We start from the raw sequence: 16,135 nt of genomic DNA, 5'->3' as shown, positions 1-16,135 counted from the left end.
AGAGTCAGGCCTAGAGACAGGAGGTCCTAGGTTCAAACCCAGCCTCAGCCACTTCCCAGCTGTGTGACCCTGGGCAAGTCACTTGACCCCCATTGCCCACCCTTACCACTCTTCCACCTATGAGTCAATACACCGAAAGTACAAGGGTTTAAAAAAACAAACAAAAAAAAACTAAAATAAACATCTCTTAAATATAAGGGTCTTTCACTTGTGCCAAAGCCTTAAGTATGGAAAGTAAATTATGATTTAAAAGATGTAAGGAGGTTCATATTACTTCATGGCTCCTTAAAGATTATCTAGTCTAATTTTCTTTTTTAATAGACAAGGGAAGTGAAGCTCAGTAAGCTAAAGTTTATTACATATTGTCATACTCATAGTGAAAAGCACAACAGGACTGATCTGGGGTTCTATTTAGCACCACAGACAGTGTATTTTTCACTTACAGAATCTTCAACTCCCAGAGTTAAATACAGAAATCACCGCTGCAATCTCCCTAAGAAGTGGTCTCCCAAAGAACACTGAAAGACCATCAGTGATGGGTAATCTATCACCTCACACCACACTTTTAGATGTCTCTAATTTTTAAGATTTTTTTCAAAAGCAGAAATCATTCCTTCTTCAAATATCATCTATCACCATTATCCCATTCCCCCCTTTTAAACATTTATTAATACTCATTTTTAACATGGTTACATGATTCATGATCCTACTTTCCCCTTCACCCCTCTTCACCCCCCCCATGGCCGATGCACATTTCCACTGGTTTTAACATGTGTCATTGATCAAGACCTATTTCCAAATTGTTGATAGTTGCATTGGTGTGGTAGTTTCGAGTCTACAACCCCAATCATGTCCACCTCAACCCATGTGTTCAAGCAGTTGTTTTCCTTATATGGTTCCTCTCCTGCAGTTCTTCCTCTGAATGTGGGCAGCATTCTTTACCATAAATCCCTCAGAGCTGTCCTGTGTCATTGCATTGCTGCTGGTACAGAAGTCCATTGCATTCGATTTTACCATAGTATATCAGTCTCTTTGTACAGTGTTCTTCTGGCTCTGCTCCTCTCACTCTGCATCAATTCCTGGAGGTCTTTCCAGTTCACTTGGAATTCCTCCAATTTATTATTCCTTTGAGCACAATAGTATTTCATCACCCTCATATACCACAATTTGTTCAGCCATTCCCCAATTGAAGGACATTCCCTCCTTTTCCAGTTCTTTGCCACCACAAAAAGCGCAGCTATAAATATTTTCGTACAAGACTGTTTATCTATGATCTTTTTGGGGTACAAACCCAACAATGGTATGGCTGGATCGAAGGGCAGGCAGTCTTTTATAGCCCTTTGAGCATAGTTCCAAATTGACATCCAGAATGGTTGGATCAGTTCACAACTCTACCAGCAATGCATTAATGTCCCAATTTTGCCACATCCCCTCCAGCATTCATTACTCTCCCTTTCTTTCATTTTAGCCAATCTGCTAGGTGTGAGGTGATACCTCAGAGTTGTTTTGATTTGCATTTCTTTAATTATTAGAGATTTAGGACACTTTCTCATGTGCTTATTGATACTTTTTATTTCTTTACCTGAAAATTGTCTATTCATGTCTCTTGCCCATTGGGGAATGGCTTGATTTTTTATACGATTGATTTAGCTTCTTGTATATTTGAGTAATTAGACCCCTGACAGAGTTTTTTGTTATAAAGATTTTTTCCCAATTTGTTGTTTCCCTTCTGATTTTGGCTGCATTGTTTTTGTTTGTAAAAAGCTTTTTATTTTAATATAATCAAAACTATTTAGTTTACATTTTTTAATTTTCTCTAACTCTTATTTGGTTTTAAAATCTTTCCTTTCCCAGAGATCTGACAAGTATACTGTTCTGTGTTCACTTAACTTATTTATAGTTTCCCTCTTTATATTCAAGTCATTCACCCATTCTGAATTTATCTTGGTGTAGGGTGTGAGATATTGATCTAAACCTAATCTCTCACATATTGCTTTCCAAATTTCCTAGCAGTTTTTGTCAAATAGTGGATTCATGTCCCAAAAGTTGGGCTCTTTGGGTTTATCTTTGTCTTACTGATGTCATTTACCCCAAGTTTATTCCACTGATCCTCCCTCCCATTCCCCTTTAAAAAAATCATAACATGGTATTGTTCCATAAGAAATGGTGAACAAACTCATTTTTTAAAACCTGAAAGAACTATATAAGATAATGAAAAGTGAAATGAGTAGAACCAGGAGAACATTATACACAGCCATAGAACTAATACTAAAAGAATAAACAGAGAATGTTGCCTCCAGAAATTAAACTCAAGATAAAGCATGAAAGACTTAATTTGTATGAACATGTTGGCCTCCATGATGATATCCAATGTGATAGAGGCAGAGCATGGAGGGGTTGGGACACTAAAGAATGGGATCTGTTATGTAGATATGAAGAAAAGTAAGTTAAACATATAGGAGATCTGTGATTTTATTCGTGAAATATTTTTTCTTTATATATGGAAATGCTTGTTTTGTTTGCATTTGCAAACATTTGAATAACATAAAAAATTTTTTAAAAAGCATAACATAGCTAAAATGCTTTCTGTATAATTTTTCTTTTTGCTTGGAAAGCATAAGAATCCCATACCAGCCTCATTCTCTCTTCTTTAGACTAAGCATCCTTAGTGCATAAAATGACACTTAGTCTTCAGTTTTACCAGTTTGCCAATGTCTCTCCTAAAACTCAGGATACCACTTGAGATATAGTCTGAATGTACCTGTTATGGTATGATATTCATTCCACTTCCCATCCTCATTGTCCTTCTCTGGCCATACTCCAATTTGCCAGTTATTCACTGCATTTCTAAAATACAGTTTCAGGATCCAAATAAAACACTGCAGATTTGATCTGACCAGGGAAAAATACAGTAGGATTTTGACCCTTCTTATTCTCAACACTGTCTCTCTTAATACATCCTGGAGATCATTGCTTTATGCTTCAACCTCATGTCATGCTTGGGTCACTTTCCACATCCTCCCATGTGAGACATACATGCAATTCTCTGATCAAAGATGAGTAGAAGCAATGGGACCTGGCCTGAGGGTAACATAGCCAGGAAGATGAGATAGAGAATAATAGCAGGGGTAATGCTATAGTTTAATTTCCCTGCTATTTCCTCTTCAGAGTCAAGCATTAAGAACTGCTGCAGGGACAGTAAAACAGCTCTTTTTGCCCATTCTCTATCTCTCTTTAATGTAAGCAGAGACTTAAATACGATTGAGTTAATCTTTGAAGAAAACAGAAAGTACTGTAACAATAAAGGCCGTAACATGGTTACAAATGAGAGCTACTGCTCCCCTCTGCATTCTAAATTCTAGGGATAATTCTGCAGAGCTTCATTACCAGAGTATAATTGTGTTATAGAACTCTAAATCACCCTGCTACACTTAACTGGCAATAACATTAAGATAGTGCAGATATTCATTTTAATTAAAACATAGCCTCAAACTATTTCCTTGTGTTAAGAGGCAAAACTTTTTTTTTAAAGCAGAAACTTTCATTTGTTAGTACATCCAGGGCCAGCAGAGGATCTTAGATTTAAACACAATAAAGAAATTGCACTTTACAAATCCTGATCAGTTAACGCTTCACTGAGGAAGCTGAACAAATGGAAGCCAAGTCCCATTCATTGTCTCTTCTTGAGTTTTAAGACTCTATTTGGCAGTAAAGAATTCTCCCAAAATAACAGATTCTCAGAGCTGGAAGAGGCCTCAGAGGGTAGCTACTCAGATCCATAACTCAATAGGAATTCATCCTATAACACCTCTTACAAGTGGTCATCCAAATTCTGTTTGTAGATCTTCAGTGTTTGGGAACTCATTACCTTCTGAGGCAGTCTGCTCCACCTTTGACTAGTTATAATTGTTGGGACATTATTTTTCTTGCATTCTAAAATCTCCCTTACTGCAAGCTCTATATAGTTCTCTTGTTTCTTTCTCCAAAAGCTAAAAGAACATAGGGCTCAAAAATAGTTGTCTCAGAAAATATCATTCATTAAACCTGTAAGTTCTTAATGTATGCAAAGTTCTAGAGCTATGTTGGTGAACCTATGGCCCAGAGGGGGCTGTTCCCTTCCTCCTCCCTAGGTGCACTTGAGGACATTTCTCACATGACCTGCTCTCTGGGACAAGGCAGGGGGCTTATCTGTGGCTTAAGGGTTGCAGTTTGGGTACTAGGTCTCTAAAAAGTTTGCTATTACTGTCCTAGGGAATATATAGGTTGTGGAGATAAAGTCATGATTTCTGTAATCAATGAATTTGTAGTGATTTCCACATGATTGATTTCATAGTTTTGAAAATAAATACTAAATATTTATCACATAGAAGATTTAATAAGAATAACAATAATAAGAGTAAGAAGACACTTGACTCTCACTTTTTTCAAAAGCTTCCATATACTTAAATGCTAAAGTTTAAACTCTTTAGCCTGGGACATAATCTGGCTCAAATCTTTCTCTCTAGACATTCCTCTTAATATGTTGATACATAGAACTATGTTCTATCTTGGACTTCTCTACTAATTGCCTCCCATATAAACCCTAAATATTTTCACTTCCATACCTTTGCTCATTACTTTTCCCCACCTAGAATGCCTGCCTCCCTTTTAACCTATTCAGGTCCTAAGATTGAGCTCCAGATCAATTTCCTATGAATCAGGAACTTAGAGTTGGAAGGCACCATGGAGTTGATGTTCTCCAGTTTACCAACCTAGATAGAACATGGCCTCACCACAGAATTTAAGAGGAAAAGAAAAACCATTTATTAAGCACTTACCATGCGTCAGGTACTCTGCTAATCTCTTTAAAAATATTAAGTCATTTCATCCTCACAACTCTTGTTGGAGTGGAAAGACTATTAGATAAGGAATAAGTCCTTGTTTTACTACTAACATGTTCTTCAAGTCTCAGTTTCTTTATTTGTAAAATGGAAGTATTATGTGTTCACTAATGACCCTTCTAACTCTATTGGTCTATGTTCTAATATCCTACTATAAAATCTGAGGTTTTATACTAAAACATTCTGTTCTAAGGATCAGACATTTGGGGATTCTAGGAATCTCTAAGTAATAGGATGTCTCAATTGTACATGTTTGTATAAAACCTGGATATCCTTTCTCCCATACTTCTATTGAATATGCTTTTTAAAAGTACTGATAGCATTTGCAAATCATAAAACCAAGAAAAAGGTTCTTGCAGCATTTCCATAACCAGACAGAAGATGCCTTGAGATGAGAACAGACAAAGTTACAATGCCTCCAGGCTTCCAGTTAGAGATTTCAAATATTTCTAATTTCTCCAATTTAACTTCATTTAAATTTTACTGAGAGGTAATTGCACTGAATTAATATAGTTACAATTATGCTGAAATCAATCCATTAACATCTTGAAAAATCCTATTAATCTGGCAGAAATGTTATGGATGAAAAACAGAAATATACAGTCTATTTAGAGCTTAGATTAACATAATAAGAATTCTGCAGATAATTTCTTTAGCATTTACATTCCTTAAGACCAGGGGCCATTTCTTAAAATTTTATGTTACCTGTAGCTCTGAGTCTTCCAGTGACTGTGAGCTTATATTAACAAGTTCTGATGCTAGGACCCTCATGCAAAGAGGGGCAGCTTTTCTTTGTTTCATTGCCCCTTCCCTAGTTTTATTTCTAGGAAATCTACAAAATACAATTTAGCTTGTGTCTAGGTATACTCTGAATATTGGTAACAGGATCTTGAATCCCTACAACAATTAATGTGAAATATGGGTTTGTGGTATGGGCAGCCTTTATTTGATGCATCAAAGAAAATACATAAAAAGTAAAGTATTCAAAGGAGTCAATGAGTACATAAAGAAGCATAAAGCCCATAAAATGTCCAATAGATTGCCTTAAGGAAAATAGAAACTTTGGGGACTACTGTATGTGTACTTCTAATTAACCCTGAAAATGCACTGTTCAAACTACTCAAAGAAATAGTAAAAAGGAATTAGGAAGGTCCAGATCTCCTGATTTCCTCCATTCACCTCTCTCTCTCTCTCTCACTTTCTCCACACACAGGCAGACACAGACACACAGACATAGACACAGACACACACACGCACGCACACACACACACACACACACACACACACACACAAATCATTGATGTTTCTACAGTTTTATAGCTTCAAGAGCCATATTAATAGTCCTCTTACTTGTCCAAGGAGTAAATTGATAAGTAAAATATCACTGAGGAAATTTTATCCTCATTTTCTTTGACCTCTCTGCAGCCTTTTACATTGTTGATAACTCTCCAAATTGATACTATGTTCTCTCTAAGTTTTAGGGACACCAATCCCTCATGATTTTGCTATCTGCTGCATTCTTCTAAAACTCTTTTGCTATAAACTATTCCAATCCATGTCCTCTAACCAGAGGCTTCAGAGTTCTGTCCTGAGCCATTTTGTCTTCTCCCTTTATACTACTTTATTTGGAGATCTCATCAGTTTCCATGGATTTAATTACCATCTCTATGTTAATGATTCTCAAATCTATCTATATTAATCCAAAAGTTTTGCTGCTCCAAATTGGCATCTTGAATGGCCTTTCAGTCATCTCAAACTGGATGTCTAGTAGTCATATTAAACTCAATATTTGCAGGGGGCAGAGCCAAGATGGTGGCTTAGTAGCAGCAAAATCTGGAACTGTTCTGTGAATCCTCTCAAACCAACCTTAAAATAGCACCTCAAAGAGGCTGAGGTCACAGAACCAACAAGATGATAGAGTGAGATGACTCTCTTGAAAAAAATAACTTCAAATGTAGGCAGAGAGCCTATTTTCATAGGATGAGGGGGAACTGTAAGTAAAACTGCACACAGAGGAGTGCCGGCGTCCATGTTCCAAACCTCTGTACAAGACAACTTTGAGACTCTGGAACCCTATTTAAGCCAACAACTGTGCACTCCATACTCACCCCTTAAAGTCCCAAGTCCAGGTACCAGCCCACATTAAGATCCCAAAGTCCATAGACCTAAGCTCTTTCAATTCAAATGTAAAAAGAGATACAAAAATCCAATGAAAAAAGAAGTCCATGAAAAGTAGAATTGACCAAATGGAAAAGGAGGATGAAAAGACCATGGAAGTAGATCATTCTTTAAGAATTAGCATTGTACAAATAGAAGCTAATGACTCTAGGAGACATAAAAAACAATAAAACAAAATCAAAAGAAAGAAAAAATAGAAGGAAATATGAAATATCTCACTGAAAATCAACTGACCTTGAGAATATATCCAGAAGGGACAATTTAGGAATCATTAGACCATCTGAAAGTCATAATAAAATAAAAAAGCCTACCCATCATGTTACAAGAAATTATCAAAGAAAAGTTCCCTGATATCCTGAAACAAGAGGGTAAAATAGAAAATAGAAGAATCAATAGATAACATCCTCTAATAAATCCCCAAATAACAACTCTCAGGAATATTGTAGCCAAGCTCAAGAGTTCTCAGGTCAAGGAGGAAATACTATAAACAGCCAAAAAGATACAATTCAAATATCATAGAGCCCAAGTCAGAATTCAGCAGCTTCCATATTAAAGAACCAGAAGATTTGGAATGTGCTATTTCAGAAGGCAAATGAACTGGTTTTACAACCAAGAATCACCTACTCATCAAAACTGACTATACTTTTTTCAGGGGAAAATATGGTCATTTAATAAAATAGAAGATTTCAGTGCATTGCTGAAGAAAAGATCAGACTTAAACAGAAAATTTGATGTCTGAATACAAAATAAAAGAGAAGTATAAAAAGGTAAATAAGAGAAAAAATTTAAGGAACTAAATAAGGCTGAATTTTTTTATATTCTTAGATGAAAAGATGATCATTGTAACTCTTAAAATTTTTATCTTCATAGTAGTTAGAAGAAGTATACATAGAGGGAATGGTATTAAGGTGTTTAGGATGATATGAAAAAAATGAGCAAGGGTTTAAAAAGAGGATTGCACTGAGAGGAAAGGGAAGAGAATAAAATGGAGTAAAGTATATCACATAAAGAAGTATGGGGAAAAAACTATTTATAGTGGAAGGGAAGAGAGGGTGGTGACCACGAATACTTAAATCTTACTCTCATTGAATTTCACTCAGAATACGAATAACAGCCAGACTCATTGGGATATATAGAGTCCTATCTTACCCTATAGAGAAATAGAAGGGGAATGAGAAAGAGGGTGATGGGGAGGGAAGTAATATAAGAGAAGGGGAATGGAGGAATTGTATAAAAGGAAAAAACTCATGGGAAGGAGTTTTGGGGTCAGGAAGGGACAGAGAGAAAGGATGAAAAGGGGAAAATAAAATGGAAAATAAAATGGAGGGGAATAATTGTGAATGTAAATGGGATGACTTCACCATTAAAACAGAAGTACAGAGTGGATTAAAAGTCAGAATCCTACCATATATCGTTTATAAAAACACATTTGTGGTGTAGGAATTAAATTTTAGTGATTTGACTAAAATATACAAAAATTATAAACAATAATAAATGGTTGCTGATTCAAAGAATTATTAGTCAAAGTTAAAATGATATTTAATAGCTTTATTTACAAAAAAGATGGAAAGAATGAAAGTAGAGAAGAGTAGAGAAAACATTAGCCTATCTAATTAAATTTTGCTCCAGTGCTCAACTCATCCAGGACTTGTTGACCTTCAACCAGAATTAAACTCTCTCCAGAAGACAGGAAGGGAAAGCCAACTATCCACTCACCCAAGTTCCCTCCAAGAGGCAGGTTAAGACAATGACTCCAGCTGAAAGTGATTCCCAAGGCCAACTTTCTTCTTTAAGCTAAACTCTTCTTGAAGCTGACTACCCAGCCCCATAAATTCAGGGCCTTTTATAGTCGCTTCTTGTCCCTTCCCCTCTTCACAAGGGCCAATAACAGCTTAAAAAATACCTAGCACAACACAGGGGGCCAGTGTCTGTGGAATCCACTTCTCACTTTCTGGAGGTATGAATTCTCATCAAAATGGTTCATAGTATCCTGAATGACTGAGTTTCTGAGGGTGTGGATTCTCTAAGTGGTTTGCAAGTTCCTCAACCTCATTCAAGCTCCTGTTGATTTGAGCAAAAGGTAGACAAAGGAGATTTAATCCTGTTTTCACAATCTAGTGAGGTACTAAGTAGGGGTACTTAGTTATTATTATTCAATGTGTTAACTCCAATAAGGCAGAGGGAACAAATAATTCCCTTTTTAAAAGTGTAAACTCAGAATAGTCAAAGAGAATCAAGAATTTCCTTTCACAGTGGCAGTTTGACAGACACAGAGTAAAGGTAAGGGGTTGGAGCAGAATCTATTGAGCTTCAACTAAGATAAAAAACAGAGGTAGCAGTCATGATCTTAGACAAAGCAAAAGCAAAAATAGATCGGATTAAAAGAGATAATGAAGGTAATTACATGTTGATAAAAGGTCGTATAGACAATGAAGTAATATTAGTACTTCACATATGTGAAACAAACAATCCATACTTATACTTGACATATATGAAACAAAATATCCAGCCTTTTCAAGGAGAAACTAAAGGAGCTTGAGGAAGAAATAGATAGGAAAATTATATTAGTTGGGGACTTCCCTATCAGAACTAAATAAAACTAACCATAAATATATAAGAGTACAGGAAATGAATGAAATTTTAGAAAAGTTAGATTTAATATATATCTGGAAAGTTGAATAGGGAATAAAAGGAATATACTTTCTTTTCAGGAGTATATATTACATATTAGATGTTGATCATGTACTAGGGAATAAAACCAAATGCAGAAAAGTAAAAATAATAAATACAACTTTTCAGATTATAATACAATAAAATTCTAATTAATAAGGGCTCATAGAAAGGCAAATTAAAAATTAATTGGAAACAAATAATCTAATTCTTCAAAAATAGTGGGTTAAAGAATAAATCATAGAAACAGTTACTAAATTCATAAAAGAGAATGACAATGAGGAGATACCATATCAAAATTTATAGGATTCAATCAAAGCAGTACTTAGGGGAAAATTTATATCCCTGAGTTCTTATATCAATAAAATAGAGAAAAAGCTGATCAATGAGTTGGACATGCAACTAAAAAACTAGAAAAAGAACAAATTGAAAATTCCTAGGTAAAGACTAAGTAGAAAATCCTATAACTTAAAGAAGAAATTAATAAAATTGAAAATAAAGGAACTATTGAATGAATAAGTCAAGGAGATGATTCCATTAAAAAAGCAAATAAAGTAGATAGAACATTGATTAATTTGATAAAAAGGAAAGAAGAGAATCAAATTACCAGTTTAAAATATTAAAAAAAAGGCTTAAGTAACTTCCAATGAGAGAAAAATTAAAGTAATCATTAGAAGCTCTTTTACCTAATTATAAGAAAATAAATCTGACAATTTAGGTGAAATGGATGAATATTTACAAAAATATAAATTGCACAGATTAACAAAGGAGGAAATAGAATAGTTAAATAATCCTGCCTGAGACAAAGAAATAGAATAAGCCATCAATGAACTCTCTAAGAAGAAATTCCTAGCCCCTAATGGATTCACAAATGAATTTTATCAAATATTGAAAAAATTAATGCTAATACTATATAAACTATTTGGGAAAATAGGTGAGGAAGGAGTCCTACAAAATTCTTTTTATGACACAAATATGGTGCTGATACCTAAGCCAGGAAGACCAAAAATAGAGAAAGAAAATTGCAGACCAATTTCATTAATGAACATTGATGCAAAAATCTTAAATAAAATACTAGTAAAGAGACTACAGCAAGGATTATTCACTATGATCAAGTAGGATTATACCAGGGATACAAGGCTGGTTTAATATTAGGACAACTATCAGAATAATTGACAATATCAATAATCAAACTAACAGAAATCACATGATTATCTTAATAGAGGCAGAAAAAGCCTTTGACAAAATATAGCACCCATTCCCATTGAAAACATTAGAAATCATAGGAATAAAGGGCCTTTCCTTAAAATAATAAATAGTATCAGTCTAAAACCATAAGAAATTATCATCTTCAAAGCAGATAAATTAGAAACCTTCCCAATAATATCAGTGCAGAAGCAAGGATGTCCATTATTACCATTGTTATTAAATATTGTATTAGAAACGTTAGTTTTAGCAATAAGAGAATGAAAAGAAATTGAAGTAATTAAAGTAGGCAATGAGGAAACTAAATTATCATTCCTTATGGATGATATGATGGTATGCTTAGAGAATCCTAGAGAATCAACTAAAAATAGTTGAAATAATAATTTTAGCAAAGTTTCAGAATAAATAAATAAACCCATATATGTCATTGGCATTCCTATATATTTCCAATAAAGTCCAGGAGCAAAGAGTTAGAAAAAGAAATTCATTTAAAATCACTCTAGACCAGTGATGGACAAACGTTTTAAAGAGGGGGCCAAAGGAAAGGAAATGCTCATCTGTCAGTCTGTTTCTAAGGCAACTCTTTTGAAGTTTCATTGTATTTTATCCTACTCATTGTAATCCTCAGATTTGGAATAATGTCGCTTAGCCAGAAAGAACATTTCAGGAGGCTGCTTCTGGCCTGCAGGCTGTAGTTTGCCCATCACTGCTCTAGACAATATAAAATACTTGGGAATCTATTTGCCAAGATAAACACAGATGAGGAACCGAGACAAAAATGATTAAATGACTTGTCCAGGGTCACACAGCTAGTAAGTGCCTGAGGCCATATTTAAATTCGGGGAAATGAATCTTCCTGACCTAGGCCTAGAACTCTATCCACTATATCATCTAGCTGCCCTTTATATCCCAGCTAAAATCCCACCTTCTCCAGGAAGCCTTTTCCAACACAAATTTAATCCAGTGCTTTCCTTTGTTAATTATTTCTTATTCATCCTGCATATAGCTTGGTACATGGTAAGTACCTAAAATACATGTTTACTGACTTATTGAAAAAATCTTTCTCTCTAGGGGGTTTGACGTTCAAATGCTTGAACTCAGGGATTCTCTTAAGATTCTCTACATGGTAACAATCAGAACTGTGAAAGTACTCTAAAGAGATGTCTAGTTTCCCTTTAGAAAAAAAAGGAAGAAAGGAAGGGAGAGAAAAAAATGAAGGAATGGATGGAGGGAGAAAGGAAGGAAGGAAGGAAAGAAAGAAGGAAGAAGGAAAGAATGAAAGAAGGAAGGAAGGAAGCAGACGGGCCAGAAATAAGCATTCTTAAGCAGGACAATTTTGAAAACTACTGATGGAATTCACTGCATGACACTTTTAAACATGTAATCTCTTCATAAGAGATATCTGAATTTACATGTATATCATTTTTCTTTTCTACTTTGTATATGGAAAAGATCATTTTATTTGACTTTATTAATCATTTATTAACTTTATTAAGCTAAGATTGAATTAAATTATATTTAAATATTATACATATATTATATATGCATATACATGTGTATGTGTACACACATGTGTATATGTATATATCATCTATGTTCTGGAATGACAAGAAAAATACCCATCCACCCATAACTTGTTGTGTGGTCTAGTCTAAAGGTCCAAGTAAAAGAAACTATAAAGAAAGGGCACAGGCTGTTCTGTAGCTCATTTTAAATGTAATCATAGGGAGGGGCAATTCTTTCCATAAACATTTTGTCTACTTCATCTCAATCAGCCCTGTCATCAGAAGACAGCTCTAGTTTTTGAAACTTAATTGACATGCAGATTTGGACCTTCCCTGACCAACAGGCTTTACAAGTATGTCACTATGATATCTTTGTTAGTGTATTACCAATGACTAAGATGACAATTTTTTGAGGTCAGTGACCATTTCTCATAAAAATTAAATTTCTCTCTGTAATTCTTGCTGTATTCTGTACATAGGCAATACTTAATAAATACTAGTTGTGCTGTTTGAAAGTACTGTCCTTGATATACGTAAGACAATTTTATTGGCTGAACATCAGAATAAATATACAATATCAGGATTATAAGGGATTTTATAATAACAACTAGATAGCACAGAGAAAAGTGTGCCAGGTCTGGAGCTGGAAGTACCTGTGTTCATATCTGAAGTCTGACACTTCCTGGCTATGTAACCCCAGACTAGACACAACGACAATTTACTAGCCTTTGCTAATCTTCTGTCTTAGAACTGATCCTAAGACAGAAAGCAAGGGTTTAAAAAACTATTTCAGAGAATATCTAGTCTAATCTATAAGTGCAATACCCTCAGCCAAATCTCTAAAGGTAATTCTTCCAGTTATTAATGTAACTCACTAGCTGAAAATTCTACCTGCTCAACTAATAAACAGTTCTAATTTTTAGGAAATCATTTCTTATACTGAAATTTTTTCCTTTGTAATTTCTATTCATTATTCTTTTTTTTTCATTCTTTTGGTTTTTTTTTAAACCCTTAACTTCTGGGTATTGGCTTGTTGGTGAAAGAACAGTAAGGGCGGGCAATGGAGGTCAAGTGACTTGACCAGGGTCACACAGCTGGAAAATGTCTGAGGCCGGATTTGAACCTAGGACCTCCAGTCTCTAGGCCTGGCTCTCAATCCACTGAACTACCCAGCTGCCCCCCCATTCATTATTCTTAATTCTACTCTACATGGCAAGAACAATAAGTCTAGCCCATTTTCTGTGTGGTATTCCTTCAAAAAATTGAAGGCAATGATCATTTCCTTCTCTGACTTCTCATCTTTAGTCCATTTTCCTTCACTTAATCCTCATGACTAAATTAGCTTCAAATCCTTTCATATGATGGTCAACATCCACTGAATATTCTCTAGCTTGTCAGTGACCCTTTAAAATATGTTTCCCTGGTCTGGATACAATATACTAGATTTGGTCTGACAAGGTGCAAAGTCCTGTCAAATGTTGAACTCCCTTACTCAGTGCACTAGACTTCTATTAATTCAGGCTAAGAGACCACTAACTATTTTTTGTCTGATATATTCCACTGGTGACTTATTGATCTTTTACTAAAACCACCATATCTTCATAATAAAATGCTGTATAATGAAATACTTTAATGTATCTGGTATGTCATTAGTATATTTTCTCTCATCAAGCACAGATCCCAATCCTTAGCATCATTTGTTATTTCACATCCATATGCTTCTTGTAAATTTTCCACTTGTTGCCTACAAAATGAACTAAAGGTTAACCTCTGTCTCTTAATATTTTTCTGGACATCAGTACTCAGCCTTTCCATCTGTTATTCCTTGTCCTCACTACCTGATTGGATAATATTCTTTTCTGGCCCTTCATGTCCCTGATTATACCTTTTCTGTACTTCTGTTCCTTAAGTTATTGTGAATCTTCTAAAGTCTGCTGACACCTACCATGTGTTTTCCCATTGACATTTGGGTCACCTGAAATTTTGAACCTTCTAAGAATAGTGTTATGTGATTCATATGCTGTTCAGCATCTCTGGGAAAATATACATGTTCAGAAAATAGGTTTGGGCATCAAAAAGCAGGTTGGGATCATTACAAATGCTACAAATTGTCCAACTGCAATTCAGATTGCCCTTCTCTTCCTATTCCTGATCTGAGCCCAGATCATTGTCCATCTGTATTGTAGGTCTATATAGTTATATGTACTGATGGACTAAAACAAGGGATTGCCCATCCAGCTGCATGTCATAATCTGGGCAATAAGCAATCTCCAATCTTTTGGTTTCTGTTTTTAATTTTCTTCTGTTATATCTAGGGATGATCTCCTCTGAGTTGCCATGAACATCACTGAAGCAAGTCCTGCAGTTCTCTGAGGTTCAAAACAGTCTATATAATACTATCTCAAAACAGAACCATATGTAAAGTCTCAACATTAATAGAGAATTCTCATTATTTCATTGAGACTATGTGTAGGGCATCCTTTATGACAGCAGTATCAAAGGATCATAGGTCTAGAGCTGGAACAACCTTTTCTCCCCCATTTTATAGATGAAGAAAATAAAGATTGAGTGGCTTACTAAGGTCACACAGATTTTAAGTTGCAAAGCCAATATATAAACAGTCCTTAAAGACTAGACTATTTCATCCATAGTTAGTTATTGCTTAATATTGGTAATAAGAATATTTCTGATCTAGGCATGGAGAAACATAATTGTAATCTATGATTCTGTGGATGTTGAGGCAAGAATATTATTTGAGCAGAGAAGTTCTGAATAGCAGTAAGGATAAATCTAATTGGGTATTTATCACCAATGTAGTGAGCCCCTTAGGAGCTGAAGTTCATTAGGCTGCCTAAGGAGGAAAGGATAAACATAAGGAGGAAAAATAGCAAGTTAAAACTTCTATATGGATCTGATTTGGGATCAGGCTTTAAATGGTTGTACTTTAGCCAAGGCAGGAGGGGGGGACCTAGTTAAAAAAAAAAACTAAAGAAAACGGAAGAGAAGAGGAAAGAGGAGAATAGAAAATAGAGAAGAGAAGAGGGAAGGAAGAGGAGAGGTCAGGAGAGAAGGGGGAAGTGGAGGAGTTGTGAGGAGAGGAAAAAGGGAAGTGAAAAAAGAAAGAAAAGTAAAGAAAACTTAGAAATGAAATGATCTTGTCTGACCTTAACATATAAATAGAAGGACTTTGTTAGAGAAAAGGGTTTAAATTTGTGCTTGACTCTATGTGGTTCTACTTGGAACTTTTTTTTTAAATTAATAAATGTTACTTGTATTTTCTTTTTTATTTATCTTTATCTCTCACTCAGTTTTCTGACTACAAAGATATGACCTGCTTTGGAAAATTATCCATGAAAGTCTTTCTGATTCTTTCTAATATTTTCATCTAAATGATATCAACTTGTTTGCTGATAATTTCTGTGAAAATTTTAAAAGATGAGAAAGTATACACAGGGCTAATATTTCAGTTCTCTTTCTCTTTGCCTTTTGGGAGTGTCAATCCTACCCATGATCTTGTCCATTCTTTTTAGATTATAACTTTCTTTGATGTACCTTAAAAATCAGTCCCAGAATGTCTTTAAACTGGGTAGTCTCCTGCACAGATTACACACACACACACACACACACACACACACACACACACACACACACAAACAGAGAGAGAGAGAGAGAGAGAGAGAGAGAGAGAGAGAGAGA

Source organism: Gracilinanus agilis, chromosome 2, assembly GCF_016433145.1.
Source record: "Gracilinanus agilis isolate LMUSP501 chromosome 2, AgileGrace, whole genome shotgun sequence".
NCBI lineage: Eukaryota > Metazoa > Chordata > Mammalia > Didelphimorphia > Didelphidae > Gracilinanus > Gracilinanus agilis.
The sequence above is the reverse complement of the archived record's forward strand: the minus strand, read 5'-3'. Positions refer to the sequence as shown.